Genomic DNA, 17,994 nt, shown 5'->3' with positions numbered 1-17,994 from the left:
CTCGATGAGCCCTCTATAAACGCAAGAGTGGTTACGTTTTTGTTCATGCCGCGTACTACAATGGGAACGTATCGGAAAAGTGAATTAGTGTCGGTGCTAATATGCGAATTTAGTGAGTGTTGTATGCTCCGGTGTGGTGGAGTTGTTTCTTCTACGCAGTGAAGTAACTTGTGATGAGTTTCGCGGCAACCGTCAGCTCCAAAACGCATACTCACGAAACACGTGCCCTTATGCGTTCCTAGACACGTCACGCATAACTTACGCCCCTGAACCTGCGATCGGATCTCCCGCACCGACAGTTCCATAAACCGACAGCAATCAGCCAACGTGCGGCAGAAGTCGTGGCACAAGGCACAGGGCGTTCTTTTCGTAGTGCTGTGAACGTTTACCACGCAAGCGGCATCGTAGGAGACCGTTTGGAAGGCACTGGCCACTCGAAGAACTCCTGTGCGGTGCGTCCCTTGAACTGTGGTCCGATGAACGTCCTTCTGAAGAAGCGTCCGTCCCCACGATGGTGCCGCGTAACGGACAATGCCCAGTTTGGTTCTAGAGCTCGAAGTGAACGGACATAAATCAGGAGTGAAAAATATACAGTGACAACATGGAGAAGAGAGAAGCTACTCTGAGAGTAGATTTCTCACATCTACCAGTAAAGCCCCCCGTTAAAGATGTGATGGATTTCATCACATCTAAATTGCAACTAACAAAAGAACAAGTTGTACGCATACATCTGCGTACAAGCAGCATCAACGCCTTTATAGATTTAAAGGACGAGAGTGTGGCTCTAAAGATCGTCGAAAACAACGATGGAAAGCACACGATGCTTTGCCAAGGACAGGAGTATGCTATTCCCATCGCAATGGATGATGGGTCCGTGCTAGTTAAATTGCACGACATTTCCGGTAGAACCACTGACAACAATATTGTCAATTTCTTTTCTTATTATGGAAAAGTGCTAAATGTATCCGAAGGTACATGGGGAGAAGCAAGTCCATTTGCTGGGCTGCCAAACGGATATCGCTTCGTGCGAATAATAACATCAAAACCGATTCCCTCGTTTGTCCAAATCAACGGGGAAACCTCACTTGCAACACATCGAGGACAAAAACCAACTTGTCGCTACTGTGAGCTCCATGTACACCATGGAATGACGTGCAATCAAAACAAACGTCTGATTGGGCAAAAAGCCACGGTGAACGACCGACTTAAACCATCATACGCAACGATCACGGCCAAAGAACCAACACCAACAAATCATACATCAAGCTTACAAGTGGAATCTCCAAAGCGGGTACCAACGGATACTCCAGGTGCAAAAGCGAATCCACTAAAGAGCACGAGTCCGACAAAACAAAACGATAAGCAGACCAACGAAAGAGAAAGATCGACATCGGCTAAGAGACAAGCAGAGAGGCTTATTACTGATGCTGTGGCGATCGAGTCAAAGAGAGGCAGAACACGCTATCTAAACAAAAGCGATAACGCTCACAGAGGTAGGAAACACGCGTCCCAATGACGCGTCCCACTACACACACTAACATGAACAATACCAGCTTGAGAATATTGTCGATAAATCTAAACAACCTATCAAGTAAAACAAAGATAGAAAGCTTACAGTCCACAATTAACAGGACGGATGCAGATATAGTATGCATGCAAGAAGTATACGAGAATAATCTACACATTAAAAATTACAATACGATCACAAACATCGATCACCATAAAAGAGGGACAGCTATAGCCATACGTGATGGATTAAAATATTCTAATATAGAAAAGAGTTTTGACAGCAGATTAATCACACTGTGTATTAACGACAAATTCAAAATAGTTAACATTTATGCTCCATCTGGTACACAACAAAAACAAAATAGAGAATATTTCTTCAGGCACACCCTAGCATATTATCTAAGAAAACCACACGAATATCTAATTATTGCCGGTGATTTCAACTGCATTATTCAAAAAAAGGATGCTACTGGAGTTTCAAACTACAGCTTAGCTTTAAAAAATGCGATGCAGCACCTTAAAATGGATGATAGCTGGGATCTTTTAAAAACCACAACAGAATACACTTATTTCACACACAACTCAGCCTCTCGCATAGATAGGATATATATATATATATATATATATATATATATATATATATATATATATATATATCAAAAAACCTGCGAAATAATCTAAGAAGCGTTGACAACATTAGTGTATCTTTCAGTGATCATAAAGCTTACACAATTAGACTCGGAATTCCAAATGATACAGGACAACCTATCCTAAGACAAAAACTATGGGCATTCAGGAAGAACACTGTCAATGAAGATATAAAACTTGAATTTCATCGTAATTGGATCAAATGGACAAAACAAAAACAATGGTATCATACTTGGATAGACTGGTGGATTAAATTTGCTAAACCCAAAATCCAATCTTTTTTTAGGTGGAAAAAAAGTTTATACTTCAAAGCATATAACACCTCATATCAAAGCTTAGAACAGCAACTGAATAACGCATATAACAACTATTATGGAAATCAAAATGAACGTAGCAACATTAACAAAATCAAAGGTAAAATGCTGACCCTACAAAGAAAACTTACAGAAAACTACATTAGGCCAAATAACACGTACATAGCAGGGGAGAATATTTCAACTTTTCATATCAATGAAAGGCATAGAAGACGTGCCAATATCGTCAGCATATACGACAATAACAATAACCTAATTGAAAATCCAGCAGAAATAGAAAACTTCATATTTAATCACTTCAAATCACTTTTTGACACAGATAATAATGGTACTCATCGCGAAGCAATCTTTCCACCAGTGGAATAACATATCGACCAATAACTTGACTGTCATGGCGGATTGCTATCGCAACGCATCACATTTTTCAACCCGTAAAACGGTGGGAACAATAGTCATGGCAACCGTAAAAATCGTAAGGAAAACGTCGAGCAGTAGATAAAAAAAATGGCGAATTTGTATCGGGAAAGAAATATTTTTTCCACTGCGATCGAAATAAATATCTACTGCTTCGACCCAGTAGATACACAGTGGAAAGCTCATTTCACGTGGAGATTCGAGAGCTGAATTTGTTTTAAAAGATTTTTTTATGTCCATTCCATTTATTCCATTTATGTCCAATTAAATTTACATTTAATTAAAAATTATGTTTTACTGTTAAAGCGACCACGGGTAGATTTTGCTGCTAAAACAAACAAAAAATTGTTCATAGGTTTATTTAACGTTTTAATTGTCAAGGAAATGAGTATGTTCCAACGATAAGGTCAGTTGTTTCACCATTCATTCTAAGCGACTACCGAAGGTTCACAGGCAAAAGCGGGTTTTCGTACAAGCGGACCAAGCGGCAGCGTGGGACCACCGTCTTGAAGAATCCTTGAGCTCAAGTATCAAACGAATTGGTTCTGGCCAGGGGCAGATTAAGCGATACGGTTAAGAGTGATAGCTGAGAAGATGCTTGGGGATGCGTATGTCATCGTATTTTTTTGGGGGAGGGAGGAGAGAGTTGATGCCTCAAAAAATTACTCCCATCGCCCGGTCAGCACTTTTGAAATTAGTTCACTACGCGGTCAGTATTGCCAAAATTTGGCTTCTCGCGAACGGATATAGTGGACGAATGCCAAATAAACCTAGTTGATTTACATTTATCAACAGCGCTACCATCTTCAGTTTTGAGGCCCCAACTTCCATTTAGCTTTGGGCCTCCGAGAAGCTTGATCCGCAACTGTTCACAGGCACAATGCCTATTTATTGCGCCGTATACGATGATTGAAGCGAGTCTAGCCGTTTGCGCATTTGCCTACGGTGTCCTGCCAGATTTTTCCCAAGATTATCACTATCACTCATGAAAAATAAAACATTTAACTGATTTTAATGCACTTTTCCGAATCATTACACGTTTTCTTCAACCAACTAGCGTCGTAAAATGTAAACATGAATAATTGCAAACTCTAGATTTCACAACTAGCGTAGCTACTAGATGGGTAGATACATATTGGTTGCTTTAATTTTATCGACCCGAAAGTGAAAAGCGTTCGCGATGCCATTTCGAGTAGATAAAGTTATTGGTCGATATAGTAAAACCAGTGGAATTGATTCCACTGTTTTTAACGACTGCTTTGCCGATACCAGCCAATATTACAAATAACAATATCTTTACATGCAAACAAAAAATTCCAGAAAGCTGTGAAATAAACAACTCACTAAATGAGGAAATAACAACAAAGGAAATTTATGAGGTTATAAAACAAGCACCCTCTAACAAAAGTCCAGGAAAAAACGGCCTACCCAATGAATTTTACGAAATTTTTTTTGACACAATTCATAAGGAATTGAATTTAATAATCAATGACGCAAACAACAAATACATTCCAGAGGATTTCACCGAAGGCATAATAGTGCTCATAAAAAAACAAAAAAACTCAAAAAATAATATAGAATCTCTACGACCAATTACATTAGCAAATGCCGATTACAAGATATTTAGTAGAGTTCTCAAAACAAGATTAACAAAAGCTTTAGACGAACACGCAGTATTAACTAATTCACAAAAATGCAGTAATAGATCGAAAAACATATTCCAAGCTGTCCTTTCTATCAAGGATAAGATATTAGAAATCAACCAGCTAAAAAAACGGGAAAACTCATATCTTTTGATCTCTCAAAAGCTTTTGATAGAGTTGATCACAATTTCCTGTACAATAGCATGCTTAGCGTAGGCATAAATCAAATGTTTATAGATAAAATTCGGGAAATCAACTCTGTGTCTTATTCAAGACTCTACATAAACGGTAGTTTAAAACCAAAAATACATATTAGAAAATCAGTTCGTCAGGGTGATCCAATGGCAATGCATTTATTTGCAATATATCTTCATCCTCTTCTTGAAAGATTAGAAGAGATATGCAATAACCAACATGACACTATAAATGCGTATGCTGATGATATTTCCATAATTACCACAGAAAAAGGCACAATAGAAAAAATCAAGCAAACTTTTGACGCTTTTTGTGCAGCTTCTGGTGCCAAAATGAACACAGAAAAGACCAAGGGGATAGACATAGGCTTAGTGAATAATGCAACAATAATTAATACTGCCTGGATTACAACAGAGCTTAAAATTAAAATACTAGGAGTATGGTTTACAAACTCACTAAGACTAATGATTAAACTGAATTGGGATGTCACTACCAAAACATTCGCTCACTTAGTGTGGCAGCATAAAATGAGAGATATCAATCTACCACAGAGAGCTATATTAGCTAACACATTCCTAACTTCTAAATTATGGTACCTTGGGTCAATTTTAACCCCAAATAAACATCATATAGCCAAACTCACCTCAATGTTAGGCCAATTTATGTGGCCAAGAGGTGGACTTAGAGTCAGCATACTACAACTAGCTCTAGCCAAAGCGAACGGTGGGTTGAATTTGCTAACTCCCGACCAAAAGATTAAATCTCTCCTAACGTCCAGGCATTTAAAAGAAAGGAAATACATGCCATTTACTGAGAAATTTTTGAACAATATTGAAAATCCACCTTGTATTTCCAAACTCCCCAGTTACTATCCATGTATAGCCACAATAGTCCAAGAATCTGCTTACCTTCCAACTTCACCAAACATAAAATTAACAGCGAAACAAATACACAATAATATCCTGAAATACTTGCCCATACCACACGTAGTTCAAAAATATCCTAACATGAATTGGAAATATATATGGAGGAATATTAACAACAACTGCCTGAACTCAAATGAAAGAAGCACTTACTACATGCTAGTTAATGAAAAAATAAAGACCAAATCAAAAGAATATGAGTTAGGAATAGCAGATAACGATAAATGTCACGCTTGCGGGGAAACAGAAACACTGAAACATAAATTTATAGAATGTTATAGAGTCAAACAACTATGGAATGATTTGAAAACAATTGCAATTGAATTAGACATAATACTACCAACATTCGACGAACTTACTAAACCAGAACTTAAAAACTGGAAAAAAGAAAAGAAATCAAAACTACTTAAAATATTTTCTCGATACATAGAATTCATAAACAACAACAAATCAATTGCACTAAATTCACTAGATATATCTAATTTAAGGTACATAGTATTAAGCTAAATCTGTATTGTTTTAATAAAAAAAAAAAAAAAAAAAAAATCCCAACGTTAACCAAGGGTCTCCTTCTGCTGCTTTTTGGGCCACACTTATTCGGCATCAGAGCGGCAAGGCATTCGTGATACGTGATGCCTTGCTGCAGACCTTCTCCAAATGCCGGCCGTGGTGCTGTTTGCGGCAGAGCTCGACCCCCAGGTACTTGAGCGATTCCGTGGATACGATCGTGTGTCCCCCCGCACGTAGTTGACCTACCTGCGGGTTGTGATGAGTGCAGAAGATCATGTAGCCGGTCTTTTGATGGGCCAGCTTCAATCCCACTCCATCCATCCAACGCTCGATCATCTCCAGGTTCCTCGTAGCAAGGTTGCTGATTTCCTGCGGGTCCCTCCCTATAAGGGTGAACGCCACATCATCAGCAAACCCTATAATGTCCGCACGCTTTCCGAACAGCTCCAGACGAAGAAGGTCATCGTACATAACATTCCATAGTGTTGGCCCTAGAACCGAACCCTGCGGGACACCTGCCGATACTGGTAACGAGACCATTCCTTCATCCGTTTCGTAGTGGAGCGTGCGATTCGTGAAGTAGTTCCGCAGCAACGCCTGGAGGTACGGTGGCGTGTTCCTTCGCTGCAGAGCTGCTCCGATCGCTGTCCAGTTGGCCGTGTTGAAGGCGTTCTTCACGTCGATTGTCACCATCGCACACAGTCGATCGCCCCTGCGCTTCTTGTCGAGCGCAACCCTTCCGTTGGCAATCACCCTGTTGATGGCATCCATGGTTGAGCGTCCTTTCCTGAATCCGTATTGGGCATCAGCGAGACCGCCCGTTGCATCCAGATGCTCCGTAAGTCTGCGCTGTATGAGTCGCTCCAACACTTTTCCCAGAACACTCAGCAGGCAGAACGTTCTCATGAAGACGCGTGGAAACGCCGTCATCGCCGCAATCAAGGCCACGTTCGGAATGTTGTCGTCTCCTGGGCACGCTGGGGATTGAGCGATTTTGCAATGCTCACCAGCTCACCCTCGGTAACGGCATCCCGTGCCGTGTCCTCGTCCGTCAATCCTGTTGCTGTGGGCCATTCCATGGGCGGTTGCACCGGAAAAAGTTCGCCAACGATGTGCTGCAGCTTGGCTGGATCCCGTTCCATCGGTACTCGGGCTCCTTGCCACATCTGCCTCCGGATTTTGTAGCCTGGCCCGAATCCGTCGGCCCCAGCTGTTCCGGAAGTTGATCGCCCTGCTCCTTCTTGCTCCGCTTGACCGCTTGCTCCAGTGCTGCTCTCGCTGCTGTGTACGCCGGACGGCGATCCTGTCGCTGCTCTTCCGTTCGGGCTCGTGAGGCACTCCGACTTCCGGGATGAATTTGTCTGAGGTTTTGTTTGAAATATGCACACTTTTTTTTTTTTTTTAAAGAACAAAAAATGGTGCGATTTATTAATCCAATTATAAAGTTATAAATGTACATGAACATAGTTTGTACTGTATAGGTTTACTACAACTCGGTATTTACGCTATAGTGTGAATTTTAGTTCTTTGAAGTTTTGAAAACTATGAGCTAAAGTAATTTAACGAATAAAGAATTGGTATGAAAACAATTATAAGGTGGAAAGTGAATCTTTCATGATTTGACCTGCGTCAAAATATCAAAACCTTAGGACTATCTTACAACTACTTAAAATATTAAATATTATAATTAACCTATTACTAAAAAGAATTATTACGTTGTTTACAAAAAGAGATCTCGTATAAGAGTAGAACTGGATTGCATGCTGCTATTTATAAGGCGATCCAAATTTGTACTTATCCTGTCGCTGATCATTGGTATTTGCGCTAATTTGTGGAGATCGTTGGTGCCGTATCTAACAGGTAGATTGAGGATCATTTTGAGGAACTTATTTTGCACTCTTTGTACAACAAGCATATTTGCTGAAGAACATGTTCCCCATGCGTTGGATCCATATAATAGCGCAGGCAGTATAACCTGTTTGTATAGTATAAGTTTGTTCTCCGATGTTAGTCCTCCATTTCTCTTAATTAGAGGATAAAGACACATGAGTGTTCCTAGAACTTTTGTTTTTAAATAGTCGATATGGTGTTTAAAAGATAGTTTACGATCAATCACAACCCCTAGATATCGAACATGCTGGTCCCATGTGATAGCATGGCCTTGTAGCTTAATGGACTTAACCCTACGTCTGATGGTGGATAGCCACATATTTTTCTTGTAAGGTAAAACAATAGCTTGCGTTTTTGCACAGTTAACCACTATTTTCCAGTCATTAAGGTAGCTGACATATTTGCCTAAAGCTCTTTGAAGTCCACCGTGTAGACAGGCAAGATATTTCTGCTGATGTAAGATGGCGGTATCATCAGCGTATAAAGATAATTCAGTATTATTACCTAGGGAAGGAACATCCGATGTATAACAGTTATACAAGAGCGGTCCTAAGACGCTACCCTGTGGTACTCCTGCTTTATTGTCGTATGGTTCAGAGCTTATACCACCCAAGTATACCGACGACGTTCTGCGGCTTAGGTAACTCTGAATCATTCTTATAATATACAACGGAAATCTTTGTTGTTCTAGCTTGTATAAAAGGCCTTGATGCCAAACATTATCAAAGGCCTTCTCAACGTCTAATAGGGTGATAGCTGTGGAGTTTCCAAAGGATTTACCATTGTTTATGATGTTTAACATCCTCTGAATCTGATGAGCTGTTGAGTGTCCCTTTCTAAATCCAAACTGGATTTCAGTTATTATATTATTAACATCACAGTGATCCTCCATCCTAGCATGTAAAATCCTCTCGAATATTTTGCTAAGAACACTTAGGAGGGAGATTGGTCTATAGCTGGACGCTAGGCAGGGGTCTTTGCCAGGTTTTCTAATCGGGATAACCTTGGTAAATCTCCAGCATTTTGGAAAATATCCCAGTTCAAAGCACCTATTGAAAATGTTGGCAATAAATGAGAGAGCACCAACCCCTAAGTGCTTCAGCGTGATGTTAAACATATTGTCTGCTCCAGGAGCCTTAAAAGCTACACTATATTTGATCAACCGTTGAACTTCATCACAGCTGACTCTAGCTACATCTGGCAGTTCAAAAGGCGCATTTGTTATTCTATGCACGCTGTTTTGGACTATCTCTTCATAAGGACTAATAATATTATCACTTATCTTGTGTGCCTTCTCAAATGTTTCTGCTAGTATTTTAACCTTCTCTTCTGGAGTGAAACATATGATAGAGTTTTCCTTGAGAGGCGGAATGGGTTTAGGCCTAGATTTCAGAACTTTAATTACTCTCCATAGGGGACGAGCATTTTTCTTGATGTTCTTTACATCTTCAGCAAATCTCATGTTATGAAGCTCACTTAATCTTTCTTGAATCATCTTGCACATCAATCTAAATGCAGAATAAAACGATTTATTTCCAGTACGTTGGAAATGACGCCTTAGGGAATTCTTTTGTTGAATAAGAGATTTCGTAACGAGGTCTAACTCTTCTAACCTAGTTTTAACCTCAACTCGAGGAACGCAAGTATTTACAGCATCATTTATGTTATTTTCAAGTTCAGTTAACGCAATATCAATATCACTGATTGTACGTAATGGGGCATCAATATTTACGCTTCTTTCCATGATGCGCTTAAAAGCTAACCAATTTGCTGCACGATAGTTTAACCGTTGCCTTTTGGGTTGGGTTCCCGAACCGTCAACGCTCATTAACACTGGAAGGTGGTCGGATGACAGTGCCGTTACTGTAACAGGATCGTCTACTTCCATGTTGGTTAGAAATAGATCGAGAGTGGAGTAGCTTCCGTTGCTCTGATATGTTGGATGTGGTGCAATTTTGTAGTAACCTGCTTGCATGTCACCCCATAGAATAGTGCCGTTCTTATTGGCAATAGCATTGCCCCAATGACGATGTCGCGCATTTAGGTCCCCCGCTACAATGAAGCGTCCCGGTGTTCGCGTGAGGATCTGTAGGTCGTTCTTAAAAAGCCGAACAGTACCATCGCTGTCCCTGGCCTGCCTTGGGCAGTAGACTGAATAGAATCGAAATGACCCGTGAGAGGTTGTAACTTCAACACCAACGACCTCTATTAAGCGTGTTGCTGGCAAAGGAAGTATGCGGTATTTTAGCGACCGGTGGACAGCGATTGCAACACCACCTTTAGAATCTTCACGGTCCACGCGAACTATCAAATGCTCTGGAAGATGGAACGATAGAGATGGATTTAGATGGGTCTCTGACAGCGCAATAAGGGTGATATTCTCTTTTTTGAGGAAATCAATCAGCTCTAAACGCTTACGTGCGATAGAGCGGGCGTTCCATGTAGCGCACACAATCATTGCAAGGCCGTGGTAATGTAGTCGACCATCTTCGTAAGAATCTGATCTTTGGGGCATTGCTTGACAATGCGCTTAAATTCCAGCCAGAGCTGCACGATCACACCAAAAAGCTCTCTTTCATCCTTATCCACTTCAGCGCTGAGGTCAGCACGCATTTGATTCAATTTGTCTTGGGCAGGCTGGCGGTGGGTTTTAGTTGTGATCTGTTCACGATCACTTGCTACAGGTACAGACATTTGGTTTGAAATGTGCTGATCGGCTTGGTGAAGTTGTCCACTATTCACCTGTTGTTGTTCTTGGTGTTGTTGACGATGCTGCTGCTTCTGAAGACCTTGTTGCTGCGATTGCTGCTGCTGTTGTTGTTGCTTTTGCTGCACGGACTGATATCGTTGTACGTGCACCGGTTGATGTCGTGGTGTATGTGGCTGCACAATGCTGCTAGGACAGCCGGGACACGAGCAATTGTGTTGGCTTGGGTTTTGACGTAGCGTTAAAACGGGAGCTTTTTCATTGTGCATCCAAAGCAAAGGTTTTTCCCAAGCAGATTGCTTCGGAGGTGGGGCGGGCACAAAGCGTTGCTTTGTTGGCTGGCTTTTGGACGCTTCTCGTTTGCGAATATATTCAATGCGAGTTGGACAGTTTGCGTTATATGGGCTATGGTTTCCCATGCAGTTTGCGCATTTGCGCTGCGCTTCCAGCTCAGTAGTACATTGCATCGTACGATGGTTTCCACCACATTTAGCACACCGGGAAAGCATGGAGCAGTTATTTGCGCCATGCCCAAAGAGTAAGCAGTTCTGACACTGCTGCGCCTCACTACGCCTCGGCGTGTATTTCTCCCATTTTACTAGGGTATGGTTGAGGTATTTTATCGATTGTACCTCATTGAGTGTTGTATTTCCCTTTTTGAAGGCAACCACAAACACTTTATTGGAGACTTTCATGGAATCTCCAAATTTCAGCTCGCGCACAAGTGAGGGTTGAAGGCCAGCTTCTTTTAACAGATGTTCAACAAGTTCTACGCTACCGAAGCGAAGACCCTTGAGGACAACTTGGAAAGGTTTATCACCTGCGAAGTCATGTGAATAAAATTCACGATTGAAGCTGGCCAATAATAGTTTGACCGCTTCATGATCCTTGCGAGTTTTGCAAATTATTCTGCAAAAGTTGTCAGCGGTGAAGCTTAAGGAGGCGTCAAACTCTCCTTTTTGAGCCGAATTGCATAAATGACGATACTGCTCTTCATTTAGATCACGCACCATTAAAGGCGGGATTCGTTCCTTACGGGAAACATTTGCCTCCGTCGAAGTGGATGCTCCTGCATCATTATCAGCGTCAATTTCACCCGACGCCGCGGTTACTTTGATCGATTTTGTATGTGTGGGTACTGCTGGCGAGACAGCAGTATTGGATCGTGTTTTAACACGTTTTTGCCCGTTCTCAGCAGCCGTCGATTCAGCCGCTGCACTAGCTGTTTTAGCTTGCCGCTTTCTTTTACGAGCAGCACGCTGCTCTGCTTGTGTGCGTACAACTCGCCAAGATGCCATCGTGCCGACTCACACACACGCACTTCGTACAGTATAATGCACTCACACACTGATATTTTTGTTTTGACTCTTCACCACGCTTAAGAAACACGTCTGATCGGTCTGAGCGCTGAAGAGAGACTGTTGAAATATGCACACTATTTTCCCTGTTGCTTAGAAATGATTGAATTAATTTTATAATTGTAATGGGATAACCAAGTGAAATGGGTTTGAATAAAAGACCTTTGTGCCAGATGAAATCAAAAGCTTTTTCGCTGTCGAGAAATACCATACCAGTTGCTTTTTTAGTCAACCTATTGCTCTTTATGACGAAGTAGTTTATGCGTTGTTGACAGAGATGGTTGGAAGCCAAACTATTGGCTGGAGCTATTGGTATTATGTTATGTGTCTCGGTGTGGTGTTGAATTCTCTTCGCAATCAGTTTTTCAAATATTTTACCGATGTATCTGAGCTGATTGGTCTATAACTGCTTGGTAAGGATCTATTTTTAGTCGGTTTAGTAATTGCTATTAGTTTGGCCTGTTTCCATTTGTTTGGAAAATAACCGAGTTTGAAACAGCTGTTGAATATAAAATTTAAGTAAATTATTGCCTTTGTTAGAATTCTTTTCAGACATTTGTTGTTGATTTTAACCGACTCGACTGTTGTTTTGTGAGCTAATTCAAATTGAATTTTGATCGCTTCACATTTTTCTTGGGGAGACAATAATACCTTGCCCTCTGTTTTGAGAGGCCGAAAGTGGTGGATATTTTTTATTATTTTTACAAATTTCCACATTTTGTCATAGTTATATTTTGTTGATTGATATGCATGAGGTTTTTTTTTACCAGGCTTTATTTCTTAATAAGTCCAGCTCATATTTTATCTGCACGTTTAAGCTATTAAGTGCATTCTTCAAAATAGTACATTTTCTTTGCCTTTGCCAATTGCTCCTGGTCGTATTTATTTTTTTTTTATTAGGTCGTTAATAAATTGCGGGATTTGAATATTGTAGCGGATTTGAATATTGTTTGAACTGTTAAGGTTGAGTTCAGGGAGCATAATTTCGTTGTTTATATGATTTTTAAAACTCTGCCAGTTAGCTTCTTTGTAGTTGAAAACGGTTTGGTTTGGATTAGCCATTGGTTTGGTATGCACTATTTTGAATATTACAGGAAGATGATTTGACGATAATTCCGTAAAATTTTGGGGGTGGAGAGGTTGAGCAAATTATTGGTAAAATAATGTCTAAGGTAGATGGCGGGATCGGCCGAGTAGAAAGTGGGAGAGTTTGACAAAATGCAAACAGGACTATTTTCAATTCTACATCCAAACAGTACCTTTCCAACTGTGGGGTCTATGATACCTTCCACTAGTTATTTTATATGGACTTTGACGTTTGGCGGCTTATTTGCTGCATGTTTTCCATACAAACAGCTCAGCAAAATACGCCTGCGTATTTCTGAATAGAAAATCTTTCTAATGTTAGTTTCGATCAGCTGCTCGACAAATGTCAAAACAAGGCATTTTTCTAGCAGGTCTAAAACAGGTTAGGCCATATTTGATTCGGCTGAATGTTGATTGAATTTGGGTTTAAAACAACAATGAAATTACATGAGTTTAATTATGTTCAGCTTTTTATGAAAAATAATAAAAAATTTTACTTGTGCTATGCCTATATTTCGAACTAGATTTCGACGCTGTAATTCCTGTTTCGTCAAAACGCGGTTCTACAAAACTGCAGCCTAATGTAATTCTTTATGTCAAAATGTTAGGTCCTTGAGGAATCCTTGCATGATGATATTACCTGTCAACAATTTCCCGCTTGATTCTGCTCGATGTTTTGACAGATCCGGGCTAAACATTTTAGCTTTCTAACTTAAGGTATCATAGACCCCTGTGTTGGATTTCATGCAATTCCAATGCCTATGTCTGCCATTCAGATCTCCACATATTAAATACCTCTCTTTGCTGCTGATGACTGTAATTATATCCTTCTTAAAGGCTTCAAAATTTTTGTTTGCTCCTGGGTGGTATCCCGAGATTATAGAGATATTACGACAAGGGGTTTGTACAAATAATTTTAGAGCTTCTATGACTTGGAGATTGTATGAATTCATTAGCTTGTGTCTAATATTAGATTTAATTATAATAGCAACACCGCCTTTTGTCCCTGTGTATCTATCTAGTCTATATACCCTAAAATTTGGGATGTAGAAATTTATATCCGGGTTTAGAAACGTTTCAGTAATTAATAAGACGTCTATGTCACGTTTGTTTACATTATTAATTATCTTCATTTTTTTGTTTTGGACGCCGTTAGCATTCCAGTAGGATATTTTAAGCGCTTATGTATTCATTTCATTGTTCAGGCACGCAATATTTATTAACGATGTCAAAGATGATCATCAATTGTTCTTGTTTAGATCTACATGGTTGTAGTCTGCGGATTATTGCTTCTATTATCGGTAACAGTTCTGCCTGGCCGAATATGTCGTGTTGGGGTGTGGGTTAGAGCTAGCAACAAGTCTAGGCCATGCGACGGAAGGTCGTTGGCTCCAGCCCTGTAGCGGATGCTTGTGAGGAAATAAAGGAAACTCGGTAGAGTTATGCACATATATACGATTTGATGGATTTCTATGTGTTTGGTTGCTCAGAGGAACCGGCCGTTTTGGGCACTCCAGAAATCGGGTGGTGTGGTTACCACCACAGTTTGCGCATTTCAGCTTGTGCTCGTGGACTCGTCCGTCGCCTGCTGCCGGACCGGCCGATAGTGGACATGTTATCGGGTCGTGTTCGCCCGCACATAGGTACCATTTTTTATGTGATTGCAGTTCGATGCCCCGTGACCGAATAGCTGACACCTTTTGCATTGCATTGAACCTGGTTACGTTAACACAGTTGTCACCGAGATAACGGCTTTAACTTTAAGTTAACCGAGCCTCGGTTTGCTATCTGTCATTGAAACAAACAGGTTTTGGAGTGATTTTGTGGTGCAAAGCAAAGTCTGTGGAGTAATGAGGTCTCGGAATAGGCTTTGTTTACATCGACATCTTGGATTTGTATTCTGGCAGTTAGATGTCCTTGGCTATGTATTGGTGACTTGTATACTGAACAAATTTCAGCGCTCGTAGTTTTGGCGACAGTCGTTGCAATGTTAAAATGCGAGGAATACATGTACTATTCCATAAATTTCCATTGCGCATTGTATTTTACGATAATCACACTATTAAAAGATTTCGTTTTAAAATAAAATCTACAACAAATAATCGTAGCATATCTTGAAAAAAAATCATGTGTACACGAGCAGCTGAAGCAGCCTCCAAAACAACCGTACACATACAACTACACAACATCGTGTAGGGGCTTCGGACACCTATCTGTCATTTTATTTTTCATTGTTATTCCAAGAGCTGCCAAAACCCCTATATTACGAAACCTCATTACTCTACAGACTTTGGGTGCAAAGTTAAAAGTGCAAAAAATAGTGAAAATTAATGATTTTTTGAATGTTCTAAAGTAAGAGGATGTAAGAATATACGATATTTTTAGTAAACATGTTTGTAGGATATGTTATTTTCATTTTAGTTTACGCTACACAGTCTAATTTGCTTCTTCTGCCGGGAAAAAATGTTTGGCTACGTCGAAGAGCTACTGTTGCCACCAACGGAGTTACCCCGATGCAGCTTCTAGTGTCGACGGAATTCCTTACAAGCTAGCTGAGTCTGGATCGTTTCCCGCTCACCTGGGGTTGGCGTTGCTTAATCAAGATCGGAAAAGTTTTACATTCTATGGTATTCTTTTATAGTAGGAATTTCCTCCTACCAAGCTGCCTTATCCCGGGCATACTCGGTTGATGTGTTTTCCTGATGTTCAATGTCCAGTTGTCCGCAGTCCAGTTGTCCTATATCATGTTGTCCAATGTCCTGATCTCCAATGTCCAAATCCTAGATATCGTTGATGGGGTCTGTCGATTCTCTTGTTCCAGGTCTTCTGTACGCTTTCTGGGTTGTTTTCTGTGCCTCGATATGCCACGTGCAACATTACTCACTACTATAAAAACAAACAGACCAAACAACACTTACTTCTTGATGACTAAGAATAGGGAAATGTATACATTTAAACATTTTAAACATTTAACCATTTAAACCGTGTTCTCTGGCGAATCTGAAAATAATTTTCATATATGGCACGTCTCCTGTGGCCATTATGTCTCTAATTGGGACATCCGGATCCCTGTTGATTGCCGCTATTGCTGCCAACAGTGATCCCCTGACATGCCCTGAGGGAGCCGCTAGTTGGCAATAGATTATTGCACTATCAGCAAATTTTATATAATCTGGAAAAAAAATAAAGACTCCGACGGCTCCGGACGGCTCCGACGGCTCCGGACGGCTCCGACGGCTCCGGACGGCTCCGGAAGGCTCCGGACGATTCCGGACGGCTCCGACGATTCCGACGGCTCCGGAAGGCTCCGGACGATTCCGGACGGCTACGACGATTCCGACGGCACCGACTGCCGACTAGGCGGCTCCGGACGGCTCCGGGCGGCTCCGGACGGCTCCGGGCGGCTCCGGACGGCTCCAGGCGGAATCGTGGTTTTAACCTAGCCGGAATCGGAGCCGGAGTTGCTATACTCGGAAGCGGTTCGGAGCCGTGGGTGCGATTCCGAGAACCCATCACTATATCCTTTTACCTATACCTACACTCCTACCTTCGGCTACACCAATACAATTATATTTCTACTAGTTAATAGGCCCGGTTACATGGCTACACAACAGATCTACGTAATGCCAAGGTATGTTCTATGGTGTTTTCGTCACATCTCGTAGAAGTTTTTTTATCATGCTGAAAATGTTCTGATATAATTACGGCTTACGTTGGCGATACTACGCTACTTACAGTGAAATTCAGCCTTACAGACTGAACATGCCAATTTGCTTCGAACATCAGGTGAATTTCATCTGTTACAACCAAAAGGAAAAATATCCTGTAAAACAATTTTTCATCAAATCGAATAATTCCTTACCCTTCGCCGTGCGCTCCTAATATCCGATTTGAGAATTATTCGTTCGTTTTGAGGATTTCAAAGTTGGTCAAGGCCAATATCAGCCCGGCCATCGTGGTTTTTAATTGCTTCTTTTCAACCATCTAAAATGTCCAATTTACTATCTTGGCTCCGTCAGAATTTCTTTACAATCGCCTGCTACAATCGCCAAAATAGGGAAAATTCAAACATTGAACTTCGGGTTTCTTCAGTCTTGGTTTCATGATGTGCCATTGTAGGATCGACCACGGAAAAACAAATATTTTCGGAGCGCATGACATGCATTCCGTTTTCTACAACCATTAAAAATAGCAAATTGCTGAAGAAAATGTCTAGCCAAATTCTAAAAATCCTTACCCCTTACCGACAGCAAATCAGAACAGTTTAAAGCAGTATATTAATGGCTGTTTTCACTGTTTTTCAAAATTTGCAGTGGTCAATGGTGGGCCGGTGGCCCGGTTGCCTTGTCCTGGTAATATTATCATCATCTTCACCAGCTATTCCTTTTCTCCTGAACGGGCATCACCATTTAATCTTCTTCTTTTTTTAAATTCACTACAACTTGAAGAGGTCTTGGCCAGCCATTGCTAACTTTCCTTGGCTTTATTAACCCGTAGCGAGACAGTCTGTCCTGCGTACGGAAGTTTAGCCCAGATGGGATTTGATCACCCGTTCTGTGGTGTACAAACCCGCGCCGCTACCGCTGAGCGGGAATTGCTGGCTCAGCAAATCCAAAATGCAAAATCTTCGTGGAATTGCTTCAAATTAATATTCTGCTGCTAAAATGTGGTTGATTTTTCTTTCTTGAACTTTTGCTTACTTTCACACTTGTGGCCAACACACTCTGGAAACCGTACCACTTGTACCATTTCTACAGCCAGTCCACTATGAAATATTTAGCATTGTCCTACCGTAGA

The sequence above is a fragment of the Anopheles funestus genome, chromosome X, assembly GCF_943734845.2.
Source record: "Anopheles funestus chromosome X, idAnoFuneDA-416_04, whole genome shotgun sequence".
In the NCBI taxonomy this organism is placed as follows: domain Eukaryota; kingdom Metazoa; phylum Arthropoda; class Insecta; order Diptera; family Culicidae; genus Anopheles; species Anopheles funestus.
This window is presented reverse-complemented; position numbering follows the sequence as displayed.